The sequence below is a fragment of the Amblyraja radiata genome, chromosome 20, assembly GCF_010909765.2.
Source record: "Amblyraja radiata isolate CabotCenter1 chromosome 20, sAmbRad1.1.pri, whole genome shotgun sequence".
Classification (NCBI taxonomy): domain Eukaryota; kingdom Metazoa; phylum Chordata; class Chondrichthyes; order Rajiformes; family Rajidae; genus Amblyraja; species Amblyraja radiata.
The window spans coordinates 20,443,845-20,456,727 of record NC_045975.1 but is presented as its reverse complement, the minus strand read 5'-3'; the positions used below and the strand labels follow the sequence as shown (position 1 = coordinate 20,456,727).

At 43.5% G+C, this 12,883-nt stretch overlaps 1 protein-coding gene across 3 annotated transcripts in view; it reads right to left on the bottom strand.

Annotated features, from left to right (window-relative positions):
• Positions 1 to 12,883, bottom strand: part of sbf2 (SET binding factor 2) — a 349,247-nt gene that overhangs the window by 115,462 nt on the left and 220,902 nt on the right. The gene's annotated exons all lie outside the window — the stretch shown is intronic.

Sequence of the window (12,883 nt, the reverse complement as noted above, 5' to 3'; positions counted from 1 at the left end):
GGGAACCTGTCAGCTGTGCTTGCGCAGTTGGGGGCTACGGGTGAGTGGTGGAATATTGCGTTGGGGGAACGGGCCCAACGGGTCCGCACTTGGTCTAGTATTTGATAAACCTGAGAAATTTCAAACCATTAAATTAGTTGGAAAATAAAAATATTGCCAGTTAATGTAGATGAGGAACATTTAAAGCAAAAAAAAAACTACTGGAAGTACTCAGTGGGTTGAGCACCATCTGTGAAGGCAAAGGAATAGTCGGTGTTTGGGGTCATGACCTGCCTCAGACTGAGGGTGTAGAGGGAAGACAGCTATAATCGGGGCGAGGTGAGGCGAGACTGGAACATTTAAATTTCAGCCTCTTCAAATGCCCAGCATTTTGACAAATACCTCCTGCAAAACAAGTAATCTGCAAAAAACTCTACAATACATAAGAACACATTTCCCATTACATTTTTTCAATCAAAGCCAACCATATATAAACGGCATGATGAAGTGAAGCATGCAACTGCCAATGCCGAGCCAAATAACATTTAATACTTGTGGCAAGAATAGTGTTTTCATAAATCATGGACTTGAAAACATGCCAGGACATCTTTCTTCCGATTTGTCTAGTCCCAAAAATCAATAATTCTAACTTGCACATACAAATTTCCCTTTTAACTAAACCGCAGATAAACCAACAGAAAAAACTAAATGAGGACCAAAATATTACACTGCTAAAGGAGAAGATCAATTGTGGGTGGGAGCGCGGGCGGGGGAGGAAATGAGTACCTTTTGTAACTTTGTCAGCACCTTTGTGGTGACACTTTTGTGTATTTTTTGTATGCAAACACAAAGAATTTCACTGCACTTAGCTAAGTATAAGTGACAATAAAGTATCATCATTATCATCATCACCACCACCACCATAATCTTGGCTGGCCTACTGAGTCGTTACCTCTCATAATCTACAAAATCTCAATCAGCTCCTTATTTAGTCTTCTCCGCTCAAAGGAAAGCAAACCTAGCCACCATGCTGTCTCTCCTTATAGCAGATGAAGCTTTGAAAGGTTGGTTATGCTACATATAAAACTCCTGCAACGGTAAGGACCCGGGCCCACTACAATTCAGTCACTGCCAAAATAGATCAACAGGGAATGCAATCTCGCTGGCTTTCTACTCTACGCTGAATCACTTGGACAAAATGTACATGTTCAGTGCCCTCCATAATGTGAGATTTGTAATAGAAAAAAATCACATGTGGTTAAAGTGCACATTGTCAGATTTTAATAAAGGCCAATTTTATACACTTTGGTTTCACCATGTAGACATGACAGCAGTGTTTATACATTGCCCTCCCATTTCAGGGCACCATAATGTTTGGGACACAGCAATGACATGTAAATGAAAATAGTCATGTTTAGTATTTTGTTGCATGTCCTTTGCATGCAATGACTGCTTGAAGTCTGCGATTCATGGACATCACCAGTTGCTGGGTGTCTTCTCGGGTGATGCTCTACCAGGCCTGTATTGCAGCCATCTTTAGCTTATGCTTGTTTTGGGGGCTTGTCCCCTTCAGTTTTCTCTTCAGCATATAAAAGTCATGCTCAATTAGGTTCCGATCAGGTGATTGACTTGGCCACTCAAGAATTGGGCTTTTTTAGTTTTAATTCACATTAGACAGGAAATGGTGTTGGGTAGACTGATGGGACTGAAGGCAAATAAATCTCCAGGGCCTGATGGTCTGCGTCCCAGGGTACTTAAGGAAGTGGCTCTAGAAATTGTAGACGCATTGGTGATCATTTTCCAATGTTCTATAGATTCAGGATCAGTTCCTGTGGATTGTAGGGTAGCTAATGTGATCCCATTTTTTAAGAAAGGCGGGAGAGAGAAAACAGGGAATTTAGACCAATTAGCCTGACATTGGTGGTGGGGACGATGCTGGAGTCAATTATAAAAGATGAGATAACGGCACATTTGGATAGCAGTAGCAGGATCGGTCAGAGTCAGCATGGATTTACAAAGGGGAAGTCATGCTTGACTAATCTTCCGGAATTTTTTGAGGATGTAACTAGGAAAATGTACGTGGGAGAGCCAGTAGATGTAGTGTACCTGGACTTTCAAAAAGCATTTGATAAGGTCCCGCATAGGAGATTAGTGAGCAAAATTAGAGCACATGGTATTGGGGGTAGGGTGCTGACATAGAAAGAAAATTGGTTGGCAGACAGGAAACAGAGTAGGGATTAACGGGTCCCTTTCAGAATGGCAGGCAGTGTCTAGTGGGGTACCGCAAGGCTCCGTGCTGGGACCGCAGCTATTTACAATATACATTAATGATTTAAATGAAGGGATTAAAACATTAGCAAATTTGCAGATGTCACAAAGCTGGGTGGCGGTGTGAACTCGGAAGAGGATGCTATGAGGATGCAGGGTGACTTGGACAGATTGGGTGAGTGGGCAGATGCATGGCAGATGCAGTTTAATGTGGATAAATGTGAGATTATCCACTTTGGCAGGGCTGCCATCATTGGGTGGGAGTTGGGAGTGAGAAATTGCGAGAGATCAAGCCTGAGGGAGCGTAGCCACCGAGGGGGGGGGGGGGGGTGGAGGTGGGGGGGGGGGGGGAAAGGGTGTGGGAAGGGAGTTCCCCCCTTCCCATTGGTATGGAGCTTTGCATTTTTCAGCTTGAAATTGTGCAATCTGGTGCATACTGTAGCGAGTCTTTTAACTTACACTTGAATGCAATATTTATGCTTTAAATTGGATCAGCTATGAATAAGGTTAGGCTAAATTACATTCCTAATTGCATTCCGCAATAGAGCCAGGCTCTGATCAACAGGTGCAGCACATGAATGATCTTAGTGTATTCATGTGTGGAAATCAGATTATAATCAAGCACTTGGCCCATGTTGACTACCTGGGTCTCACTGCACACCTGGTACTACTCCTGACCCTGACCCCAGTTGCATACCTTCTCTCATTCCTGACCCTGAGTCCAGCCTTACAACTGGCCACCTATTCTACCCTGATCATAACTGCTTGCCTGCTTAGGTTCCCAGTGCTGAACACTTCCATTGTCCCAGCTTTGACTGCACACATTCTATTCCAGACTGTACTATTCCAGACCTTGACTCTGGATGCACACTTGGCCTTGCTCCTAGCCCCTCTGTACTAACAATATATCTGGCCCACACATAAAGCCCCATATCTGACCCCCTAGACTTAACCTATTACGTTCGTCCATTGGTGCTTATCTAATGCGTTAATCTTTTATGGGGCACTTCACAGACCAAATTTTGTATAACAAAATTTGCTACATCCATTGGCTTCCTTGTTATCTAACATGCTAGTTATTTTGTCAAAGAAGTCATCAATTGGTTGAACACAATTTCTCATCCATAAAATTATACTCACTCAGCTGTATGTATTCTGTTACCATTTCCTTCATTTTCTTACAAACTGTCCTGAAGTCATTTTCACCCCCAATATTTTCAGTATTTTGCTGTTTTCCTCTCAGCTGGGACTTTTCCGAAATGCAGTCCAATAACAATATATATTTAAGCAATAATATTCTATTTAATTTGATCTTGAGAGTACATAATATTTTCTGTGGTAATCATAACACAATGATAAAAGATCTTTAGGGTACACAAAATTGCTGGAGGAACTCAGCGGGTGCAGCAGCATCTATGGAGCGAAGGAAATAGGCGACGTTTCGGGCCGAAACCCTTCTTCAGATAAAAGATCTTTGTTTTGATTGCACCTACCAACATGCATACATTATTATATTACAATTAATATGTACTGAGGGCAAATTTTTGTTCCAATGCTCCCCATTCCCAATTACCTTTACATTGAAGTGATTGAAATTCAAGTGAAGTTTAAATGGCATCAGAAAAAATAAAACCTCCAGAATGGATTATATTCATTATGTGGTTGGTTGGAGTCAGTATCAGCACAATTAATATATTAAACTTTGATTCTTCAGCTGTCCTGGTTCAAGCTAAAACTAAAGACAAATAATAACCTCCTCACACATTCCCCTGCAAGTATCTGTCACTCCTTCAAAATATGCCTCTTCTTTGAACAAGCTCTTAAACATCGCAGCTGAATCAGTTTCCATCTGATTACACCCCTTGAGGATGTTCAACTACGTGTTCAATTAATAAAACAATGAAATTGGGGACATTTCTATTCAACCTGTCAAAGGAATTTGGGGGGGGAGTGGGTTTAGAATTATTCAGTGAGGTAAACAAACATAATAGTTGAGTGGCAAATGACAATAGTGCTACCTTCCCAATATATAACTGAAGGAAATAATGGGTTATGGGGCTGAATGTTGTGACACACAGCCTGACACCTTGCATGTAATTTTAATATTACACTTATCCCATCCCCCTGGATATTCCGGATTAATAAATTGAGGTTTTGTCAACTAATTACAAATCAGGCTAATTACAAATCAATAACATTAGCCAACTCCAAAACACGAAGCGCTGAGCATTGGGATCCAGACATCACGGACAACTGGCCTCAGTTCCCCGCTCACATCTGGCAGTGCTCTGAACCAGGGGCCACGGAGCATTTTTGAAAGTGGGGGACCTGAGTGATCACTGATCACTGGCCTTGGGGGTATCTGGTGAGGCAGTGGAGTGACCGAGTGGGGGGAGGGTGTGGGAAGGGGGTGCTTTTTGAAATTTGATGTATTAAAATCATGTTTTAGTGAATTGTAGAAGTATGATTTCAATGTTTTTTTGTTTAAAGCATTTTTAAGAGGTAACTTTTTAAGGGGTAACTTTTTCCACACAAAGGATGGTGGGTGTATGGAACAAGCTGCCAGAGGAGGTAGTTGAGGCAGGGACTATCCCAACATTTAAGAAATAATTAGACTGATACATGGATAGGACAGGTTTGGAGGGATATGGACCAAAAGCAGGCAGTGTAGCTGGAACATGTTGGCGGGTGTGGGCAAGTTGCGCCGAAGGGCCTGTTTTCACACTGTATCATATGACTACATTATACCTCCACCATGCATGAATGTTTCAAAATCAAGTGATTGAGTTTTTTGCCATATACTCAAGCATAGAAACATAGAAAATAGGTGCAGGAATAGGCCAGCACTGCCATTCAATATGATCATGGCCGTTCATCAAAAACCAGGACCTCTTTCCTGTTTTTTCCCATATCCCATGATTTAGCTAGCCCCAAGAGCAAAATGCAACTCTCTCTTGAAAATATCCAGCGAATTGGCCTCCACCACCTTCTGTGGCAGAGAATTCCACAGATTCACAACTCGCTGGGTGATGAAAGTTTGTCCTCATCTAATTCCTAACTTGCCTACCCTTTATTCTTAAACAGTGACCCCTGGTTCTGGACTCCCCCAACACTGGGAACATTTTTCCTGCAGTTACAGTAAGTGGAAATCTAGCAGGCAAGCAGGATGCTTTCTCCAACCACCCCCATTTGAAGGCCACTATCTTCCACCGCTTCTACCCAGTGCTTGGTACCTACTTCCAGCAGCCACTGGTTGTCCTCCAGAATGCACCGAGCCGCATCCTGGTCCATGCCGGTCTCCAGAGTGAATTCGGCACAGAGACTCTTACGGCCGCGGCGCAACGCTTCTGAGGCCTCCGACAGCCCCGGACTCTAGCACTGAAGCTGCTCCATGGCCGGAGCTGCAGCAAGCGACTCACCAGCCCGGCAACCACACGCCATCCCCGGCTCCCCGTCTGCATCTGCCGCCGCCGCTGCTTCTGCTTCCATCCCTCCCTCCGCCTCGGCTCTCCAACACCCACGACCAAGTTGCTCAGAGCACAGCAGCGCCTCATCCAAAGCCGAAGATATTGGAACATGTCTAACCAAAAATGTGGGCCCCCCCCGGTTCCGCGGCCCATGTACCTCTCTCCTGCCGCTCGCCTGCCTCGCTCATGTCAGCCGCTTCCCGCAAATCCTTAAATTCACTACATGGTGAAACCAAAATGTATAAAAAATAGCCTTTATTAAAATCTGACAATGTGCACTTTGACCACGTGATTTTTTCTATTCCAAATATCAAATTGTGGCGTACAGAGGCAAATAAATAAATGATGGGTCTTTGTCCCAAACATTAAGGAGGGCACTGTATATCCGCCCTGGAACCTGAAAATTAATGAATTTTCTTTTGAGGATGCAAATAATGAATTCTGTGCAATAAAAGGACAGAAATATTGTTCTAATTTATTCAGATGCAATTTGCACTAAATATGTAGTTGTGGTATCAAACTTTCCTTAGAAAAATTATCAGCTTGCTTCTTCTTTATCTCCAATATGTGGAATATAGAGAACATTTCATCAAGGTATGTGTTAAAAATTAAGCATTCCAGTTTAGTTTATGTAAGTAACATATATACACAAACGGGTGAAATTTGCTACAGAAATTGAAGTCAGGCCACTTTTCTAGATTCCCCCCACCCCCCGAAAGTAACAAGATTCATCCAAAGAATTCCAAAGTTATGTCAGTAATTCTAATGCATTCTTCAATTTAAATCAAAATTTCTCCCAAGTCATTGAATTCTACGTCAAAACCAAATTTGACCTCATATAAATGTGAATAATTTGCTCAGCATGAGAGTAACAGCAAAACATTAACATCACTTCAAAGTCAAATTCCAATACTGAGCCAGACTCCATTCTAATAAATGTTGTGAGTCACACAAACAAAAACAACAAAAAGCCTGTGTTTTTACTAAAACTGATTCAAGATGTGGACTTATCTCTTTAAAATGCAACACATAGCAAGTTGCTGTCGATAAAATTTAGATATGCCAGCTTTTGCCAACATATTTTACATTAAAACAAAACTCATATACTACGAATTGAGATCCCAACTTGAAAGTTTACCCGATAGTCAATCCAAAAATGGAACACAGAATTGACATTTAATCTATGGTTGATGTCATTAGATTCAATGTAAGGGAATTCATGGGTTAATCGTATTAAATGAGGCAAATGATATCCATATGCCAGCTCATATAAATAAAATATTTAAAATGTATATCCAATCCTAAAGAAAATACAACACATTGTTAATATGGATGGGAAAGGAATGGAGGGTTATGGTCTGAGCGCAGGTATATGGGACTAGGGGAGACTATGTGTTCGGCACGGACTAGAGGGGTCGAGATGGCCTGTTTCCGTGCTGTAATTGTTATATGGTTATATGGTTAATCCACTGTCATTTTGTGTGGATTAGCTTCTTTCCACTCTGTCTTTCATGTCTCAAACTATAATTTTGTGCCTCCTATATCCTTAGTTCTTAATCAGTCTCTTTTCTTCCATCATCAGCAGTTCTCTGCTCAAACCAGATTATTATAGTTTACTTCTCACTAAAAAAAGTTTTCCCAAACTCTCCTCTGAACTCTAAATGTCTTTTGCCTCCAAAGACCTTAAGTTTATTATTGCCTCCCAGTATATGGCCACTCCGATATAACATTTTGTTCAAACTTCTTCAGTACATTTTCATTGTAAGGGCATTAAGACCATGAAGATCAAAGTCATAAAAAGCATACTATGTGGGGTAAAATGTTTCCTGGTATGCCTCAACCAGTCCAGCAGTTTCAACAAAGTTGATCACAGCATCACCTTCCTCTGTGTTTCTTTTGTAGGGGCTAAACTTCTACCTTCCCACATATAGAGTCATAAGAGTGATAAGTGTGGAAACAGGCCCTTCGGCCCAACTTGCCCACACCGGCCAACATGTGCCAGCTACACTAGTCCTACCTGCCTGCACTTGGTCCATATCCCTCCAAACCTGTCCTATCCATGTACCTGTTTGTTTCTTAAACATTGGGATAGTCCCAGCCTCAACTACCTCATCTGGCAGCTTGTTCCATACACCCACCACCCTTTGGTGAAACAGTTACCCCTCAAATTCCTATTAAATCTTTTCCCCCTCACGTCGAACCTGTCCTCTGGTCCTAGATTTCCCTACACTGGGCAAGAGACTCTGTGCATCTACCCGATCTATTCCCCTCATGATATTGTACACCTCTATAAGATCACCCCTCAAATCCTGCACTCCACGGAATCTTGAGAACTAGCCTACTCAACCTCTCCTACAGTTCACACCCTCTAATCCTGGCAACATCCTCGTAAATCTTCTCTGAACCCCTTCAAGTTTGATAATATCTTTCCTATAAAAGGAGTCCGGAACTGGACACAATTGCAATTGCAATTGCATGTATAATGTCTAAATGCATGTACAGGTGCACAACCTTTTATCCGAAAGCCTTGGGACCAAACACTTTTCGTAATTCAGAATTTGTCGGTCTTCGGAATGGAAAGTTTTTAGCGTAGATTTTAATGGCTGGCTCAGTGGTAGAGTGCTCGGCTCATATCCGCAAGGTCGCGAGTTTGCGCCTTGATCCCGGCAGTTACTCGGTCGCGAGTTTGCGTCTTCAATGTAGTTTTTTCTTGCAGAATAAATGTTTGTATGAAATGCAGTGTAGGAGAGGTGTACTGACTGTGTGGGCAGAACTTTGGAAGTGATTGCCCACCAGTCTAAAAAGCCGCTGTGTCTCCCTGTCTCTGGGATAGCAGGGGGTGATCAAACAGCACAATACCCCCTCCCCCTCCAACTCCAGAGGAATCCGCTCCCCGATGGGCCGCTACGGCGACAAGTGGCAGTTTGCCCACAGCCCGAGCTGCGCCCCCTCATCCGCCACCCCAAGAACAAGACGTACCTTGCACACCATCAGCTTCTGCCCCTACGTGTTCCTCTGGAGTTGGAGCGGGGCTGGGCTGGAGTTGCTGCTGGCTGTGGGTCTCTGGGATCTCCGTGCTTGCAGTGGGCCTGGGGGTCGGTGTCCCGTTGGTCCTGACGTCTCCGGCCACCCCCCTGGACTGGAGCTGAGACTGGGAGCTGTACCGCCCTTGCCCCCTCCCTCTGCAACTGCAAACAACCCCACTCTCCTGCAAGGGCGGTACAGTTCCCGGAGGATGGCAGGTGGCCGGAGACGTCAGGACCAACAGGAACCCGCTCCCCGATGGGCCCCTACGACGCCCCGAGCTGCGCCCCGTCATCCGCAACCCAGGTTCCTCTGTAGTTGGAGCGGGGCTGGGCTGCTGTTGGCTGTGGGTCTCTGGGATCTCCGTGCTTGCAGTGGGCCTGGGGGTCGGTGTCCCGTTGTTCCTGACGTCTCCAGTGACTGGCACGGTCCTGCTGGCATCGCCGACTTGAAGACAGTGCAAAGCCCCCGCGCCGGTGTAATGGGCGGGGAGCTGGAGAGGGGAGGGAAGGGGTCACACACATGGCCGGGAAGCAGAGGGGTGTAGGTGGGGTGAAACTGAAGGGAGCGACAATCTGTTGCTCGATACACTGTGTTATCGTGAGTCTACCATGGGAACTTTTTAACTCAGCGGGCAGGCAGCAGCATATTGTCAATTATTAACCCTCCCGCGCAATATACCCTCACCTTCTCTTTTATGAATGGGGATTTAGTTCCCCTTTCTTCGAGGACCGACTGGAGGTTCCGCTGTCACCTCTGCGGGCCGCCCTCGATGAACGTTTTCAAGGACCTTTCTTCAAGGACCGAAAAAATGGCCGCTATTCGGAGCTTTTCGTTATTTGGATCTTCGGATAAAAGGTTGTGCACCTGTATAATGTATCCTTCAGAATAACTTTCTGACCACAGATATTAGTCTCATTGGCCTGTAGTTCGAAGGCTTTTCACTGCAGCCCTTCTTAAGAAGAGGTACAACATTTGCCGCCCTCTAGTTTTCCGGCACCTCATGCGCATTTATAGATGACTCTTAAATCTCAGCCCGGGCTCCTACAATTTCCTCTCTAGCTTCTCACAGTATCCCTGGATAAATCTGATCAGGCCTGGAAGATTTGTCTACCTTAACATGCATCAGGGCGTTCAGCACCTCCCCAACCGTAATACTGACTGCCCTGAAGATACTTCCATTGATTGCCCCAAGTTCCCATGTTTCCCCCCACAGTAAAACACAGGAGAAATACTAATTAAGGTCCTTGCGCATCTCCTGTGGCTCCACACAAAGTTGATCGTTTTGATTCTAAAGGGGGGTCCCATTCTCTCTCTGGTTACCATTTTGCACTTTTCAAATTATTCCTAACATTATCTGCTTGAGCATTATCTCCTGTCCCCTTTATGCTCTCCTGATTTTTTTTATATTTCTTGCTCAACAGTTCTCAAAACTCTTCCAGGGATACACTTATCCCAGCTGCTTATACTTGCCCCATGCCTCCTCCTTACTCTTGAATAGCGCCTCGATTTCTCTCGTCATCCAAGCTTTCTTACGCCAACCTGCATTGCCCTTCTTTCCAACAGGAACATGCAGGTTCTGGATTCTTGTTAGCACACTTTTTAAAACTTTCCACTTTCCTGGCGTTTCTTTTCCTTCAACTTTCCAATTAACTTGAGTGAGTTCCTGTCAAATACCCTCAAAGCTGGCCTTGCCCAATTTAGAATTTTAACTAGCGGGCCCATCTATCTCTATCCATAACTATCTTAAACCTAGAAACAAGTGATCTCTGGTCCCAAAAGTCTCATCCATGAACACTTCATCCACTTGCCCCTCCCAATTTTCCAAGACTAGATGAAGAGTTGCTCTCTCCCATGTAGGGCTCTCTACATATCGCCACGGGAAACTTGCCTGAACATATTTGACATATTCTGCCCTGTTTAAACCTTTTGCACGCTGATATTCCTAGTCAATATCGGAAAAGTTGAAATTCCCTACTATGTCATCCTTAGTAATCCCACAACTGCCTGCAATCTCTTGGTATATTTTCTCTTCTGATCCCATTGACTATTTTAGTAGTCTGTAGACTACTGTAGTACACTGCCAGCAAGGTGATCATCCCTTTCTTGTTTCTCAGCTCCACTAATTTAACATCACTGGATGAACCGCCAGTAATGTAATCTCTGGCCACTATCACAATATCCTCCTTAATCAATAAACCAACACCCCTCCAGCTCTGGCTCTTCAGAAGCACCTGGACCCTGGAACATTGAGCTACCAGTCCTGCCCCCCTCTTAACCACATTTCTCGTAATAACTGTAATGTCCCCATTCATGCCCTGAGTTCATCTGACCTACCTGTCAGGCCTCTCACATTAAAATAGGTGCAATTCAAACCAACAGTCCTTCCTCGCTCTCTACCTTTCACCTACCTATTCTGTTCACTAAATTTTCTCTCATCACCCTCCATACCGACTTCCAGCCTCTCACCTGTCTTGGTGCTGCATAGGATTCCACCCCCCTGCCAATCTAGTTTAAACCCACCCAAAAGCAGGATTAAAGGGCCTGCACATCCAGAAAACATCAAGCCAGCTTGGTATGTCAAAGTATAGGACATACAAAACCTACGTTTGAATTAAGTAGAAACCCAGGTTAACCTACTGCAAAGATTTATATGTTGCTAAATCTCAAAATTAGCAATTTATGGAGAGTGGTGCCACATGGAACAAATCCAGAGCAAAGTTCAATCGCTTGACCAATATCAGTCATGAACTGCGGTAGGCAACTGGACTAAACATGCTCAGTGACTCAGTGACTTATGCTCAATGGCTCAGTGAACATTCCATTCCTTGGCTACAATGTGGGCCATTTTGCAACAGCAAGATCAGCTAAAGGAGCCAACTAGTTGATCCTTTTCACTTTCTATCCAAAGCGCTGATTATCAGGTACCTGTATCCACGTAGTGTGATTCTGTTAACTTTCCAGACACAGAAAAGAAATTGGGGCCTAACAACATTCAGGAGATTCAGGATCATTCAGGAGACTGGATTGGAATCAGTGACTAATTTTTGAAAGATGTAGTGTGCCAATCAGAAGATGAAATGCTGTTGTGCTGGGTTCATTCCAACCCTAATCTCATCTTCTGACAACACTGAACTGCATTCAGACCATAAAAATCAACTTGTTTTTCCAGATTATATCAGAAATGGCCAATTCCGACAAAAAAATCATCAATCTGTTTTTAACTCCGGTCCTCTCTCTCTCCAGAGATGCTGAATATTTCACACATCCAGCATCTGTAGTATATTACTCCGGTATGTTGTGTCTTTCTGTAGTTTGTTGATTTTTTAGTTTGTATTTCATAGTTTCAGTTTTAAGATTTTCCTCAGAGGGTGGTGGGTATATGGAACAAGCTGCCAGAGGAGGTAGTAGAGAGAGAATTACACTGTTAAAAAAGTATTTGGACAGGTACATGGAGAGAATGGGGAGATGGGTTAGGCCAAATGAAAACAAATGGAATTACTGTGAATAGAAATCTCGTTCGGCAGGGACGTTCAAGCTGAAGAGCCTGCTTCTGTGCTGTACAACTCTCTGATGGAGAGAGTTACAACGCTATGGCCCATCCCCTTTTGGTTTTATTTGTATCTTTCCATTCACATTTCATCTATTGCTTTTCCATTATTAGTTTAACTTGGCATCATGTTTGGCATGGACATTGTGAGCTGATGGGCCTATTTCTGGGCTGTATTGTTCTTATGTTCTCTAAAGCAGCATTCTCTAAAGTTTCCTTGGAAAATGTTAACATCTCCACTGAAGATAATTCATATTCATGAAAGATAATTTAGGTCATATGACTAAATTATCTTTCATGAATGGATTCACATTTTTCTTTGAAATAACTAGATATATTCAGACATAAAAGTATTTGGATGCTTCCACTTCTGATTTGTGGATTCTGGAATAGCTTAATGAGACTTATGCCATGTAATCACCCGGATGCATGGATTCAAGGTTCTGAAAGATTCCCAAATCTTCCTTCTCCATTTTGAACATCGAGTCAGTGGAGATATTAACATTTTCCAAGGTGATTTTGATAACCTCCTTCAATATTTTTCTGTTGAGCTGACAATTACTTGCTGTGAACAGAGTTAAGAATGGAAAATGTG